At 43.5% G+C, this 15,711-nt stretch overlaps 1 protein-coding gene across 4 annotated transcripts in view; it reads right to left on the reverse strand.

Moving 5' to 3' along the window:
- The window catches only part of Vrk1 (VRK serine/threonine kinase 1), a 71,830-nt gene extending 56,624 nt beyond the window's left edge, over positions 1 to 15,206 (reverse strand). For 2 of the 4 annotated variants that reach the window (XM_041633264.1, XM_041633259.1), the window contains exon 1: positions 15,095 to 15,206. The gene's annotated coding sequence lies outside the window, so the exon portion shown is untranslated. Of the gene's footprint in view, positions 1 to 972; positions 1,099 to 14,942; positions 15,070 to 15,094 lie in introns of those variants that run through there. The other 2 variants (XM_041633262.1, XM_041633263.1) reach the window with 2 other exon arrangements.
- Between the last annotated feature and the right edge of the window lie 505 nt (positions 15,207 to 15,711).

Raw genomic sequence — 15,711 nt, forward strand, 5'->3', positions numbered from 1 at the left:
AGTAACTGAAACTGAATATTGACATAACATTTCTACATTAGTATTATCAGTTATTTTTGCTCAATTAACCCTAAATGAGTAAAAATATGAATAATTGAATCTACAGTGGGAAGATTCAATTAACCATTAGTACAACACACAGCTCTTACATACAAATGAATGTAACTAAACCCATCACTGTTAAGTGACTACACAGCAGGCTGTATGTTGACCGACTTACACACATTATCTCTGATTTTATAATAGCCACAAAATGTAAGTACTGCAGTAAGTGTGCATACAAGGAAACTGTTTAAGTGAAAGTAAATAATTTCCTCATGCCCTTACAACTAAGTAGCAAAGCAAACCACCTATACAAAGTGTTAACTGTTGCAAAAAGCTACTTTCCTGCCCCTTAAAGAGTATATTGCAGAACAAGTCCTTTGCAAAAAAATTCATCCAAAGTTGGTAAAATATTCCCTTTAATGACTAACAATATACCCATAAAACTACTTGGGAAAACAAGAGCAGACACCACGCTGCTGCAAGAGTGAATGGTAATGACCTGGGGGATGACAAAATCGCTGCTCAGGGGCTTCAGAAAGACCCTACTTTAAAATCACATGCTTACCAGGCACAGACAGAGCTTGTGCCTGTGGCACCAGCTACTTGGAAAGCTAAAACAGAGGACTCACATGGGCCAGGAAGTGTGAGGTCAGCCTCAGTAACAACAAATTTTTATGTGTTAGTGTGTGTGCCCATGTGTCCATGTCTGTTGCCTGTGTGTGTGAATATACTGACAGAAATTTTGCTGGCAAAATAAAACTACTAGAGGATATAAAGAAAACAATTCATCAGTCAACAGTGTCCTAAGACTGTATTCCAAGAGTCAGATTCCTCAGCAGTCCACCATGGAAACAACATCATTTTTGTTTTAACATCTAAAAAGCCCTAACAAAACTGACTACTCAAAAGTCACATTAGCTTACTTACTGAAGAAAGCAGTGTCACCAGGCTCGGTGCTGTCTTTCAACTCAGCACTCCAGGGGCAGAGTTCAAGGTCACTGTGGTCTAGGTAGCAAGCTCTAGGCCAGCTAGAGCTATACAGTGAGACCCTGTCTGAACCGAGAAAGAGAGAAAGAATGAGAACAAAAGAAAGACGTGGTGGTGCACGTCTTTAATCCCAGCACTCAGGAGGCAGAGGCAGGTGGGTCTCTGTGAGTTCAAGGTCAGCCTGGTCTACAGGAGCTAGTTCCAGGACAGGTTCTAAGACAAAAGTAACCTTGTCTCGAAAAACAAGAAACAAAAAAAGAAAAGAGAGAGAAAGAACAAGAAAGCTCACAAGCATGTGAACCCCATCTTACTGAGGAACCCCTTGAGTTCATTTAGTAAATGGACGGACCTATTGACAAGAAACCAGCAGACTGTCCTAAGAACGTGCTGATGCATCCCAGGTCCTCCACCACCACCACCCCATGAGTTCAGTCAACAGTCCATTTCTCCAGCTCTTTTTTCTCTACTATAAAATGAAAAACTTGGAATAAACTCTAAGTCAGGCATTCTACCTCCTGTCTGAAGAAGAAAGAATGGCAGTTTGTTCTAGAAGCATGTGTGAACCACTGAGGTGCGCATCTCTAATCTGAGATACCCAGGGTTGGTCCCAGTGGACTGTTGGTCTAAGCTGAGGGACCCAGGGTTGTGTGCTGCCATGAGAGGTCACCAAAAGCATGTACACAGCCTAAGAATTCTCTTGACCACCTGCTACTACAGAATGAACACTCCCTGAATAGAATGGAAGCAAAACGAATATGCCAGGTGGTGGTGGTGGTGCACTCCTTTAATCCCAGCACTTGGGAGGAAGAGGCAGGTGAATCCCTGTTACACAGAGAAACCTGTCTCAAAAAAATGAGAGTATGATCAATGACACATTAATCAACTCAAAAAAAAAATTAAAAGTGGGCAAAGAATTGAATAAACAATTGATCACAGACATGCAGGTGGCCTACCAAGCACAAAAAAGTATGTAGCAGATCATCAGGGAATGAAAACAAAGGTCACAACTTACTTCACTCTCACTAGGCTACTACCCTTCAGAGACTGAGAACCTCTGGTGGTTTTGCATCCACATTGGCAGGCTCCACTCCTATTACATAACACACAAAAATACTTCTGAGGCACCTGGGCCTAAGTGTGAAAGAAATCAGGGAGGCTTCCTATCTAGACATAGGAGAGTTGATTCCAGAGTATCTTTGGGACCACAAGGTAGCAACAAAAGAGGACACAGCACTGACTGGAAGACAGGGTGTGACTATAGAGTTTCAGTCACCCAAAAGTGCTCCAAGACTGAAGAGGCAAGTCACACTCAGAATGTATAAAATTCCAGCATTTCAGTGAGACACAGACGAGACAACTGATTAAAATAGGAGAAAGAGCATTTCTTTATTCATTTGTTTAGCATTTAGCTAAAGGCAGGAGGGTTGCTGCAAGTTTCAGGCCAGCTTGTTCAAACAATCAAGAAAATACTTAGCTAAACTACAGCATTTGGAGGCAGGAATGATTGGTGAGTGGAACTCTCATATGCTAATAGGAATGTCAGCTGGTCAACCACTTTGGAAAACTGACAGTATGCTAGGATCTTCTAAAGGTATATCACACATTATAATCAGCTATTCTAGATAAATACCCAAATTAAAAAAAATTATGTGCCAAAACATAAAAGCAAATGGATTTATTGTTATAAATGGTTGGTTTTTTAATATTTATTTACTTATTATGTATATAATATTCTGTCTCTGTGTATGCCTGCAGGCCAGAAGAGGGCACCAGACCCCATTACAGATGGTTGTGAGCCACCACGTGGTCGCTGGGAATTGAACTCAGGACCTTTGGAAGAACAGGCAATGCTCTTAATCTCTGAGCCTTCTCCCCAGCCCAGTTATAAATGGCTGTTATAGTGTAAAAGGCAATCACCGAGCTAAGAAAGATGTACAAATGAACTGGCTTTGCCTTTGCTGTTGGAAGCTCAGCTAGTTTGGATGTGGGATTAAGATTTGTTTTGTGAGACAAGATTATCACTCATGCAAAAACTACTGTAAAAGAAAACTGTACACTGCCAAGGATTCTTGTTGTTCTAGGATCTTTTAAGAAAATCTGATGCTCCAGTGTGGGTCTCTGTCTCTGTCTCCTTTCATCGCCTGATGAAGGTTAATATTCAGGAGGATGCCTATATGTTTTTCTTTGGGTTCACCTTCTTATTTAGCTTCTCTAGGATGGCGAATAATAGGCTCAATGTCCTTTATTTATGACTAGAAACCAAATATGAGTGAGTACATCCCATGTTCCTCTTTTTGGGTCTCGCTTGGCAGGCAGGCCTTAGCTATATAAGAGAAGTAACTAAGCCAGAGGAAGCAAGCCAGTAACAATCATTCCTCTGTGGTCTTTGCTTCATTTCCTGTCCCAGATGCTTGCCTTGAGTTCTAGTCTTGGCTTCCCATGATGATGGACTGTTACCTATAAGACAAATAAACCCTTTCTTCCCTGAAAAAAAAAAAGAAAAAAGAAAATCTGACTTAGAGCTCATGGTTTCTTTAAAGACTCTTTTCTTTGGTTCTAAAGAGCGCCTTCTGGTCCAAAGAACTGTTAGATTATCACAGTAGGGCAGGGAATGTAGCTCTGTAGTAGAGGATTTGCCTCCCATGCACAAGCCCCATGTTAGAATCTATCCCCAGCACCAAAGGGGAAAGGGAGTCAATACTTAAGCAGATTGTCATTTTGCAACAAATGTAATCATAATGAACCCCTTTCTGCTTAAGAATGGTTATAGGTCAGATGGCAAATCACTGGAAGAAGTCTGAGAAAACCATACACCACACTTCTAACAACTGCAGCTTTTGAGTTCTCTTAACCAGCTCTCTTACACCCAGCCAAGAAAAACCCCTGACTTACGAGGGCTTTCCCCTTTAACAACTAGATACCTCCATCTACTTCCAGAACAACTTACAATCTTGGAGAAGTCCATACTTCCCAGGTTTATTAGGCCTTAATGGCCTGTTTGTCTCTATATAGAAACTATTACAAAGCCACTTTACTACAGTCATGCATTCTATGTGCCAATGTTATAGTTAAAGCAGAAAGCCAGAAGAAACAGGAGCAGAACACAGCAACCATGCCCTCTGTTGTAAACTCAAGAACCCACTACAGCACTGAGCAGTCTGGCAGCTTACGAAATATTTACATCTGCTCCTCCTTCCATCACTGTACTTCCAGGTCTCCTGGGCTGCCTCTCTGTCCAGCTCCCTGTTCACACCAGTCTTCCTCTCAATCTGCAGACATGTGTATATGCTTTTTTCCTACATTTCCAGTCTCAGCTGACAGCATTATCACATACTTAAGAATGAAACATCCAATCTGACCAAAAGTTGGGATTCTAAAATATCTAAGAATGTCAAAGTCAGCCGGGCGGTGGTGGCGCACGCCTTTAATCCCAGCACTCAGGAGGCAGAGACAGGCGGATCTCTGTGAGTTCGAGGCCAGACTGGTCTACAAGAGCTAGTTCCAGGACAGGAACCAAAAGCTATGGAGAAATCCTGTCTCGAAAACCCAAAAAAAAAAAAAAAAAAAGAATGTCAAAGTTAGCTAAATTCAATAAAAGTGAATTTAACAGAATAAAACATAATCTCCCACAGTTGCAGTCCAAAACTAATTCAGAACCACAATGAAGAGCCTTTTTGGTACAGAGAAGACTTACTCAGCACTAGGCTGTGTGCACACTGTGGTGAAGAGGAAGCAAATATTAACATAATGTGGTGTGTGTGGAAAGTCAACACCCACTCCTAACACAATTAAGGAGCTACATCTATAAGACATGCAACTCCAGGTCTTTGCATAAACCATGCATGGGGAGTTGATTGTATTTTAGACACTACAACTTAAAGATAGAATTTAGAAAAAGGAAAATCATTGGTGAACAGACATGGAGCCAGGTCATATAACTAAGAGCTTACAGCAGGGAAGTGGTGGCACATACCTTTTATCCCAGCACTCAGGAGGCAGAGGCAGGTGGATTTCTGTGAATTCAAGACCACCCTGGTCTACAAGAGCTAGTTCCAGGACAGGTTCCAAAGCTACAGAAAAACCGTCTCAAAAAACCAAAACCAAAAAAAGAAGAAGAGGAGGAGGAGGAAGAGGAAGAGGAAGAGGAAGAGGAAGAGGAAGAAGAAGAAGAAGAAGAAGAAGAAGAAGAAGAAGAAGCAAGAAAAACAAACAAAGAGCTTACAAACTGTAAGTGTTTCCATTCAGAATGACTGAGAATACCTGATCCTGTTTGAAGGGGCATTCTGCTAGTACTACATGACTCCAAGACAGAACACTGTAGGTTTCCAGAGAGGATAAGAAATTACAGTTCTAATTTAAAGTATTGTAGGCTATCTCTAGAGTGAGGGCTCTCAACTGAGAATGAATTTGTCCCTTTCAGCTGCCACACATCCCACAGCATAGGGAGCCCCCAACCAAAGGATGAACCATCTCAACAGTCAACAACCCAGGGCTGAGAAGTGCTGCACTGGATGTAATGAGTTTGCTGTCACTGGAGTTCCCCACCATGTACACGAGGAAATGTCTAGGTAAGGCCAAAGACAGAAAGAACTGAGTTGAAAAAATATTTATATATACTGTTTCTGTAACTAAAAAACAAAAACCCTAACTCCCTTCCATTATACTCAAATAATGATAGAATCAGACTTATGTGCACATTTCATAGGTAATTCTCACAACCAACTGCAAACTCAGAACTATTTTATCTTGATATGATGTTGTATTAGCTTGCCCTAATGTCATAATCGAAGTCAATACTTGATCTCGGATCTGACTCCAATTTCAAAGACATAGGTTTGTACATACATATATCGCTGCACAGAGCATGAACAAACTACCCTGGAAGCTTTCGTGCTCCAGAAAACCAAGTCATGTTCATTCCAGAGGTACCAGAACAATTTCTAAGCAGGTTTACCCTCATTACAAACCTCTCTGGCCAGGAGAAAGGGGAAAGGATTATTTGAAATATTCCTGTGATGAAGGAGACACAGTTATCCTGACTTCTGTAAGAGCCAAGGAGCTCTTACAAATCCATGCAATCTCAGTCAGAGCTGGGATTAATGATGACATCCCTTTATCCACAGGCGTGAAAGCTCAGGATGGACAGACGTTTGAACATCCCAACTGGGAATCCTGCCCTTAACAAATACACTAGATGCAGATACATGGTTTCTTGGCTGCCTGTACTCATACCCATCTGTCAGGATGGCAGTGTGCCTGCTCACATGTTGGTCAAACTGTCACTAGGGCATAGGTGCCAAGCAATGATAGTTTTAAATGGGCAGCTTGCACAGCACTGTAAGAGCCTGCTCTTCTGGAGGGGGGAAATTCTGTGACAGTACTATGGAAGAGTCGCAATCAGGAGTGTAACACTCTGATCAGTCTCGACATACAAGCAGTCAGGATCTGGACTATAGAAGGGAACCGGACCAAGTCAGTCAGCAGAAAGGTACTGTGAGCACAGGTGAGTGGACACAGAGCTCTGCCGTGCCCACCTTGCATCCATACACACCATCCTGTCTCTTATGCAGCAAAAGCCTTTACTCAACAAGTCATCACTTTTAAGCAATGGAACGCTCTGTTTTCCAGTCTAACTAAGCAAAAACTACACTATTTTCTAGTAGTCTAACACTATGTGAGTTCTGTTTGCTAGCTGGTCACTTTTAAAGTGACAAAGTCTGATGTTTCTATTCAACATGATCTTTTATTTTTATTGAGAAAAGGAAAAAAAAAGTTTCCGCCTCCTCCCAGCCTCCCATTTCCTTCCCCCTCCTCCCACCCTTCTCCCCTTCCCTCTCCAGTCCAAAGAGCAGTCAGGGTTCCCTGCCCTGTGGAAAGTCCAAGGTCCTCCCCCCTCCGTCCATGTCCAGGAAGGTGAACATCCAAACTGGCTAGGCTCCCACAAAGCCAGAACATGAAGTAGGATCAAAACCCAGTGCCATTGTACTTGGCTTCTCATCAGCCCTCATTGTTCGCCATGTTCAGAGAGTCCGGTTTTATCCCATGCTTTTTCAGTCACAGTCCAACTGGCCTTGGTGAGCTCCAAATAGATCAGCCCCACTGTCTCAGTGGGTGAGTGCACCCCTCGTGGTCCTGACTTCCTTGCTCATCTTCTCCCTCCTTCCGCTCCTCATTGGGACCTTGGGAGCTCAGTCCAGTGCTCCAGTGTGGGTCTCTGTCTCTATCTCCATCCATCACCAGATGAAGGTTCTATGGTGATATGCAAGATATTCGCCAGTATTACTATAGGATAGGGTCATTTCAGGTTCCCTATCCTCAGCTGCCCAAGGAACTAACTGGGGACATCGCCTTGGGCTCCTGGGAGCCACTCTAGGTTCAAGTCTCTTGCCAACCCTAAGGTGGCTCCCTTAACTAAGAATTGCGCTTCCGTGCTCCCCTATCCAATCTTCCTTTTCAACATGATCTTTTAAATGCAAGAAACAAATGAGATTCCCACTGGTGAGCACAAAGGGACAAGGTTTAATTTGTATGAGAAAAGAAATCAAGAACTTTAGTAGGTAATAAACAGAAGCCAAGTAGTTTAAGTCAGGAATTAAAAGCTTAGGACTACTCCCCATCACACCCAACCAGGAGCTACTCTAACCCAGTTACCATCCTACCGGTAAAGAACTTTTGGATGACAGTATCTTCCTAAGACTAAACCACATCACAACATTAGTTCTTCATTTGCGATCTGGAAGAGCAGCTGAGCATCACCACCCACCAAACAGGTCAGGACATACTTACGGAACACCTGACAGCCCTTCTCTGTCATCGCAAATAAATCTGGTCCCACCAACTTTTCTCAACGGATTTACTTATCAACTCTTTTATCACCTCAGTGATTCAACTCTCAGACCCTTTTCACATTTAGTCCAAAAGTCATCTACAACAACAAGCCAATGGACTCCATTCTTCTTTCCAAGTGCAATTTGCTACAGGTAGCACTAAGGAGTCTTAAAGTCCGGACTTGTCAATATCCATCACTGAACACAACAACAAGAGTCTAAAATGTACCATTAGCCTTTGTTATATTCTGAATAACTGCCTTTCAAAAGTCCTTGTGGTACCGGCTTGGGCACCAATCCATGGTAAAACTGAGAGGCAGTGAAACCATTAGGAGGTTGGAGAAAGGTCACTGAAGATGTGCCCTTAAAAGTGACATTGCCCCCTTCCTGTTTTCCTCTGGTCCCTGGACACTAGCAGGAAAGCAGCTTCCCCCATCACACACTCTTGCCACAATCGTCTTCCCTGCCATGACCCCACAGTAACAGGGCCAACCAACAATGAGCAAGCATCTCCTTGAGCCAAAGTAACCTCTCCCTGGGTTATTTTGTTCCGGTGACAGAAAGCTAACATGTGCTCCTAGGAAGTACTAGAGATAAATAACACTACAAAATATCACTCTCGTAGTTTTCCAACAGAACTCTGTCACACATAGTGGTAAATCAAGAGTCATGGTTATCTCTGGTCCTCCTTCACATGGCCCTCAAAGTCTTCTCTTAATACCATTTCCTGCTCAAACGTCCACCTGGTCAGCTGTTTCTACTCATCAATAACCATCCAGTCTTAAACTGCACCTCCTTCACTCCTCACTCCAAAATACCCAGCTCCTACCTGTGACATGACTTTGCTCTACACATATCCCATTTTTGTCAAGACTCAGGTCATTGTCTACCTACATATATCTGTAGTCATATTTACTTAACTGCTCATTCATTTCCTCCCATCTTCATTTTGATATTCAATTTATGATCTATGGCCAACTGATTGTTTTGCGAAGATTTTAAAAAATCATTCTATGGAGAAAGAGGAGTCTTCAACAGATGGTATGGGAGTAAGTGGACATTCATAGATGAAACAAAATGAACCAGGATCTAAACTCACATCATGTACAAAACATTAGCCCAAAATAGATAGCAGACATGAGAAACAGGAACATAAAATTGTGGAACACCTATAAGAAAATCTACAAACATCCTCCTGACCAAGGGCTAAGCACAGAATTCTGATGCCAAGGGCACAATCCACAAAGGATGTGTGTGCTGCAAAAGACATTGCAGGAGAATGCAAAGACAAGCCAGGGACTGAAAGAATATACTCACGAGGCCTGCGTTTGGCAAAGATGGATCTAGAACATATTTTAAAAGCTCTAAGAAAACAAACAATCCAATTATAAAGTGGGCAAAAGACTTTAAGATTCAAGTCATCAAAGAAGATGTGAGAGGCAAATAAGCAGAGAAGATTAGCCCTAGGGAAGTGCAAATCAAAGTGAGAGCTGGATCTCTCAGCGATGGCGGGACTATGAGTGTGGCTACACAAGCAAAGTTTGGCAGTTCCTTAAGCTGAGCACACACCACACAACCCAACAGTTACTCGTGGGCATTGATCCTAGGAAAAACGGAAGCTTTACGCTCACACAGAACCTGAAAATGAACACTCACACCCTTCAATGGCTACATAAGATGAGAGACAGTCATACAATGGATAAGCAATCATTAAAAACTAGCCAACTGACAACTCAGCACTAGTAACTAACTCCTTATTCAAATTCCGGCTTTCAGATTGTGTTTCTACACTTCATCGAGTTCACACATCCACGTAACCACCACCACAATCAGAACATGAGACTGTCTTTCACCCAAAGAAACAGCCCCAACCTAACAAACTAGCCTGCCTTCCATTTCTACACTGTTGTCATTGAGAATGCTACAAAAAACAGCTTGGCTGGCCACTTTCTAAGTCCGAGCTCCTACACCCACATGGTACAGGGAAAGAACCAGCTCCCACAAGCTGTACCCTAACCTCAACATGTAGACCCATACTCACATAATAAATAAATCAACATAAAAAAAAACTCAAGGTTTCATCTAAGGTGCTTAAGAAAAACTTCTAAGAAACCAAAACCTCTGTCTCTTTCAGGTGAACCAGGATAGCTGTCCTCATTATCACCCTAATGTCTGCTAAGAGCTGTTCGTGGCTGAATGTTCAAATGTAATCACAATCTCACACTGAGCATGGTCATGAATGTAGCGCCTCCATACATGGCATCTTCCCCATGATGATGTGCAAGCTTCCCTCCCAGAGAAGCCCCTTGCTTGTTTGGTGGAGAACAGGGCTCTGCAAACTACCTGCAGAGCTCTGCTCCTTGCACGAAAGCCTCTGTCTAGCCTTTTAGAATCTCCTGGCTGTCCCCAGCCTTCAGTTAGCGCTCGGCACTGAGCCCCCTGTGAGCTCCCTGCTAACTCTATGTGCACCAAGAGCCACTCCTTTTGTCAGGACCTGGTGTTCCACTGGATGATGGGGAGCTCTTTCTGTTTGGGGCTATTATAAAGTGTCTACAAGTATTAATGAAAAAGTTTTTGTACAAATGCAAGCTTTTATTTATCTAGGATAAATGTCCACAAGTGCAACTGTGGGATCTTATGTTAAACCTTATGTTTAAATTTTTGAGAAGCTGGGGAGTGGTGGCGCACGCCTTTAATCCCAGCACTCGGGAGGCAGAGACAGGCAGATCTCTGTGGGTTCGAGACCAGCCTGGTCTACAAGAGCTAGGTCCAGGACAGGCTCCAAAGCTACAGAGAAACCCTGTCTTGAAAAACCAAAATAGATAGATAGATAGATAGATAGATAGATAGATAGATAGATAGATATTTGAGAAACTGCCAAATTAATTTCAGAGTGTCTGTATCTATACATTTTACAGACCCACTAGCAAGTTCGAAGAAGATAAATTTCTAAGTCATTACTTCTGAAATATATTCTACAAGCCTAAGAAAGGGGGGGGGGCTAAATCTTGTGAATATATTCTACAAGCCTGGGAAAAAAACAAAACAAAAACAAGGCTAAATCTTTTAAGCATTATAACCCGAATTCAGCTTTTACAAAACACAATTTAAAAACTTTTCTGATGTCTAAGAAAATTTTTTTCATTACCTCCAGCAGAGAACTTGTAACTATACAGAATCTGCACACTGATGGCCACTGTCATACAGAACACTAAATCGTGGGGGTTTGGGGAGCACTGATATCTACAGTAAAACAGTAAGTTCAGTCTATGAAGACTGAAGGGTCAGTCACACTTTCTAAGTACTCAGTATTCTGAGACAAGGCCACAGTGCAGCAAGGCAGAGGAAGGCCAAAAGGTGGGGCCTGTTCAACACATGCTTGGGAAAGTAACTTGAGAAATGCAACCTCAAGAAAAGCTGTCATTATTCTGGTTATAAGACTCCAAACTCAATTGTTTTTTAATCTTATGTAAAAATGGACAATTAAATAATGCGGTCTCTCTGAGGTTCTTAAAACAAGAAGCTAAGTCTAGAGATGAAGCTGCTCACCGATCCACAGCCATCAGCCGCTGATTCAGAGAACTCTGACGCAGACAGCAGTTAGAAGGCCCTCGTTTTTAGTCCATGCAACCACTCCTGATACTGAGCTATCTGAGGTGCACTTCCTTCCAGTGTCAGTGCGATGGATGCTTTAAAAGTACATGGCAGAACATTCGAAAATTTCCAACTAATTACTTTGCCATTTGATTACTGACTTCCATTCAGTCTCTCTTCCTACTTAATGCACGTGACTTACTGATACATAATTGATTTCATATAGTACTACTCTAAAAATATATCCATCTCAATTTTTGAATCCTAGAGCACAGATTCCCATCCTTTGGACCAGACACCCAAAGTCAGGAGTTGATGCAGACTCATCAAAATGCAGTCACCAGTCACCTAATAGCCTGTCAGACAATGACTGAGCGCAGAGGAGTCCCATAAAATGGTGTCCCCCAGGGACACTGGAGGCAGTCAATTGTACAAGTATACTGTGATGTCTGCAGTTAATTAGTATAAGCATACTCTGTGATGACCACAGTCAGCCTGTACAAGCTCACCTTTGTGATGTTGTTGATTTCAAGGCAGGGTCTCACTATTGTAGCTCAAGCTGGTCTGGAACTATGTAGACCGTGCTGGCCTTGAACTCACAGTGATCTTCCTGCCTCTGCCTCCCCAGGAGCTGGGACTAAAGGCGTCTATGCACTGTTACAGTTCCTTCCACAAAGTTCTTCTGTATAAGCATACTGAGATAGCCACACAGTCCGTCTGATAATATGGTATGTTCAAACATCTGTCATTTAATAACACAAAACTACCTCACCTGAGGCCTAACATCAGTTTTCCCAAGTTGACATACATATTACACCTAAAAAAAATTCTTAAGTTTATTAAAGAATGGCAATAAAGTGTCCTTGTCATTAGTTAGTACTCGTTGGTAAATTTAATATCTACTCTGGGGTCAGGACACACCTCATACCACCCTAGGCTCTGAAGAGTTTCTTTTAAAGCATTGCCTAACCAGGTGAAGCATGCATACTACCCTCCACCACCACCAGCACCACCACTACACATAACTAGACACTTCGGTAAACCAGGAAGATTGCTGTGAGCTCCAGCCAAGTTGAAATACGCAGTGAGTTCTTGGGCAGCCTAGACTACACAGTAAGATCCTTCTCAAAAAAACTGAAATTAGCCGGGCGGTGGTGGCGCATGCCTTTAATCCCAGCACTCGGGAGGCAGAGGCAGGCGGATCTCTGGGAGTTCAAGGCCTGCCTGGTCTACAAGAACTAGTTCCAGGACAGGCACCAAAGCTACAGAGAAACCCTGTCTCGAAAAACCAAAAAATAAATAAATAAATAAATAAATACTGAAATTAAGTTAATAAAAATCCATCAAGCACTACATATACACTACCCAAAAGAATGATGCGCTTGAGTTTGAGCACAAAAATCCCAGGCAACATTTAGAAATACAGTAAGACTATCAGGAAAGTGCACCAAGTCACTTCAAGGCAGCAACCTCGGCAACACGGGGCTTGGACACCATTCTCAGAGAGAATAAATGATACTGGCCATCCTTACGGCTTTACAATGACAACTGCAAACACAGTCAAGGAAACGTGGGCCAAAAGTTTCCCCACTGAGCTCAGGGCTTGGCTGCTGAAGACACCGCCCTTCTAAACTCATCTCACCTCCTCACCGCTCTAACAAAACAGTAGGAGAGAACAGGTCTGTGCTTAGCAGTAGCCATGTGGTCTGGTCTCAGGTGAGGGAATCAGTCTGTGTCCTCTCCCTCTCAAACAGAATCTTGACAAGCATGAAAAATACCCTACTGGCCTAATATACAGGCTCTCAGTCCACCCAGTTACCAGTCCACGGGGGACCCATCAGGACCAGCTTCCCCGACAGCCCCGGTTCACCCTCACATTCCCAGCTGGCTCACAGCCTGATGCAGAGAGAGAGATAGAGAGAGCGAGAGAGAGAGCGAGAGAGAGCCTGAGAGCCTTTGCTCGTTTGCATGAACTCAGGAGTCACCCCTCTGCATTTGATGCAAGGTAAATTCGACTTCCAAATCTGTTTATCTTTCAAATCAAAAATTCCTTTAAGGTTTTTATTTTTCAGATCAAATCCTATTCATGGCACATCTATTAGAGAGGTCTTTAAGGGGGGAAAAAGTCAAAATTTAAATCTTTGTCTTCTCTAGACATCTGGCACAGTCATTTATTATTACTTCACGTTAGTTCTCAGAGTTAAGAGAAGCTGGCCTATTTCCTGTAAGAAGTTTAATTTTAGGGCCTGTCAACATTTTAAACGCACTGCTGTTATTTTTAAAATATACACAGGCACACTTGAATGAGACTCGGCATAAGCTTTCCATATAACCATTCCCTGGGCACTCGATAACTTATTAGATGCCAGGCTCCCTGCTTAACACATCAACTCCATCATCTCATTTGTTTAACAAATAAGACTCTCATCATTCCTGCAATGCCAAGCATAAGCAGCAGCCATTACAGCTATCAAAGTGATATCTGTACTGGATACTAGCGCTGCACCGAATCACTAATGCCTAACACATATTTGTTATCCAACTCAACCCGAGTTCCTGGGTTAGCACAGACACCATGAGCGAGGCTGAGTCGCGGTGGCTGCCATCTGTGGCGCCACAAGGAAAGCCATTATTAAGTGATGTCAACTTGCATTCCTTTCTACAGGTAGATGAGCATTATCTTAACTGGTCAGCAATGTAATGCCTGTCATAATTGTAAGTTCAATCTCCTCCAACAATATGATTAGCATATCACAAAAAAAAGTGAGATGCCTTCTTCCTGAACTCTTAAAAATAAGTGCTGTTCCACATTGTGGTTTTTTTACTATTTTGAATCCAGACTCAACAGATGGGCAATTCCAGTTTGAGAGAGAGAGATTAATTAATGAAGCTCTTCAAAGATCCCCTAAGTTTAATCACCACCTTTCCAACAGCAAAATAGTCTTAGGCAGGCGGATCTCTGTGAGGTCGAGACCAGCCTGGTCTACAAGAGCTAGTTCCAGGATAGGCTCCAAAACCACAGAGAAACCCTGTCTCGAAAAAAAAAAAAAAAAACCAAATTGTTCCAAGAGCAGCAGGGGAGGGAAAGGATGAATTCATACAGAAAGAATGGCTGACTTTAAAGATAAGACAACAAAATAAAAAACGGGTAACCTCAACAGGACTAGAGCGTGTCATTCTCCTCATCTCTCGAAAGACACTGACGCAGTTTTACACCTAAGGCTATTCGGGCTGGAAACGGTCTAATATAAACTTTGACGCTGGAGGAAACCTAACTTCTGCCTTTGAAGACAGGGAAACAGAGCACTTGCGATAGAGACCAGAGGAGCAAAACCAGGAAGGAGGCGAGAAACTGGCGCCCGTGGGGTGCGCCTCAGGGCCTCGCCGCACCGCTACTAGAGGAGGGACGAGCTCAATCCGGGTCCAGGCCCCTGTCATCCCTTGTCCGCCACCCCGGCCCGCGCCCCGTTTCGGGCATCCTTCAAGAACCTGGCTTCCCGCAGCTCCGTGAGCAGGCTAAGAAGCGAGGGTTCCCGGGCAGGCCCGACTCAGCCGCGGTGCCGCCTGAGGCCTGAACGAGCAGGCGCCGCTCTGAATTGACGCTGTACCCATCGTCCCGCCGCCACCCCCCAGCTCCCTACCCAGAGTTGCCAATCAGTCGTCCTCAGCGTAGTACGAACTTCCCGCCGCTTCCCTCGACGCGCAACTTGTCTACGGAGCTGTCCCCGCCACACCGTGCAGTACTGAGCCTTCCCATTGGCTGCGAGCGGCGGGAAAGGCGGGGCGAGAGAAAAGCCGCGCTTCCCGGCCGCCTCTGAGAGCATGCCGGGAGTTGTGGTCCTTACTCTCGCTCCATGCTGGGAATTGTAGTCTTTGAGCAGCGAAGATAGTCGGGGGCGGGGGGCGGGGGGCTCTGAACCCGAGGACTTCTGGGAAATGTGGTTTACAGCCCAATGACAGTCTTAAACAGATAGTGTGGCTCTCGAAGCCGTACGAACCTAAATAAATATTACCAGAGCTAAGTGAAGCTTGATTTATTAAACATATAGGCAAAGAGACTTATTTCAGATTTTGAAGCCCGTCTTGGTGTCAGTTTGCTCTGTTTCACCTGTCTCCATCTTCCTAGGAGTGGAAAGAACCGGCTAAGCCGCAATTTGGATCTGAGTCTCCTGAAACCCTGGGAAAGGCTTTGGGTTTGGGTGGCGTTATTGTTTCTACTATTGTTTTACCAATTTAAGATTTGGGGTGAGGTTGTTTG

This window comes from Microtus oregoni, unplaced genomic scaffold (assembly GCF_018167655.1).
Source record: "Microtus oregoni isolate MIOR12 unplaced genomic scaffold, Mior012 000043F_ref0000047, whole genome shotgun sequence".
NCBI lineage: Eukaryota > Metazoa > Chordata > Mammalia > Rodentia > Cricetidae > Microtus > Microtus oregoni.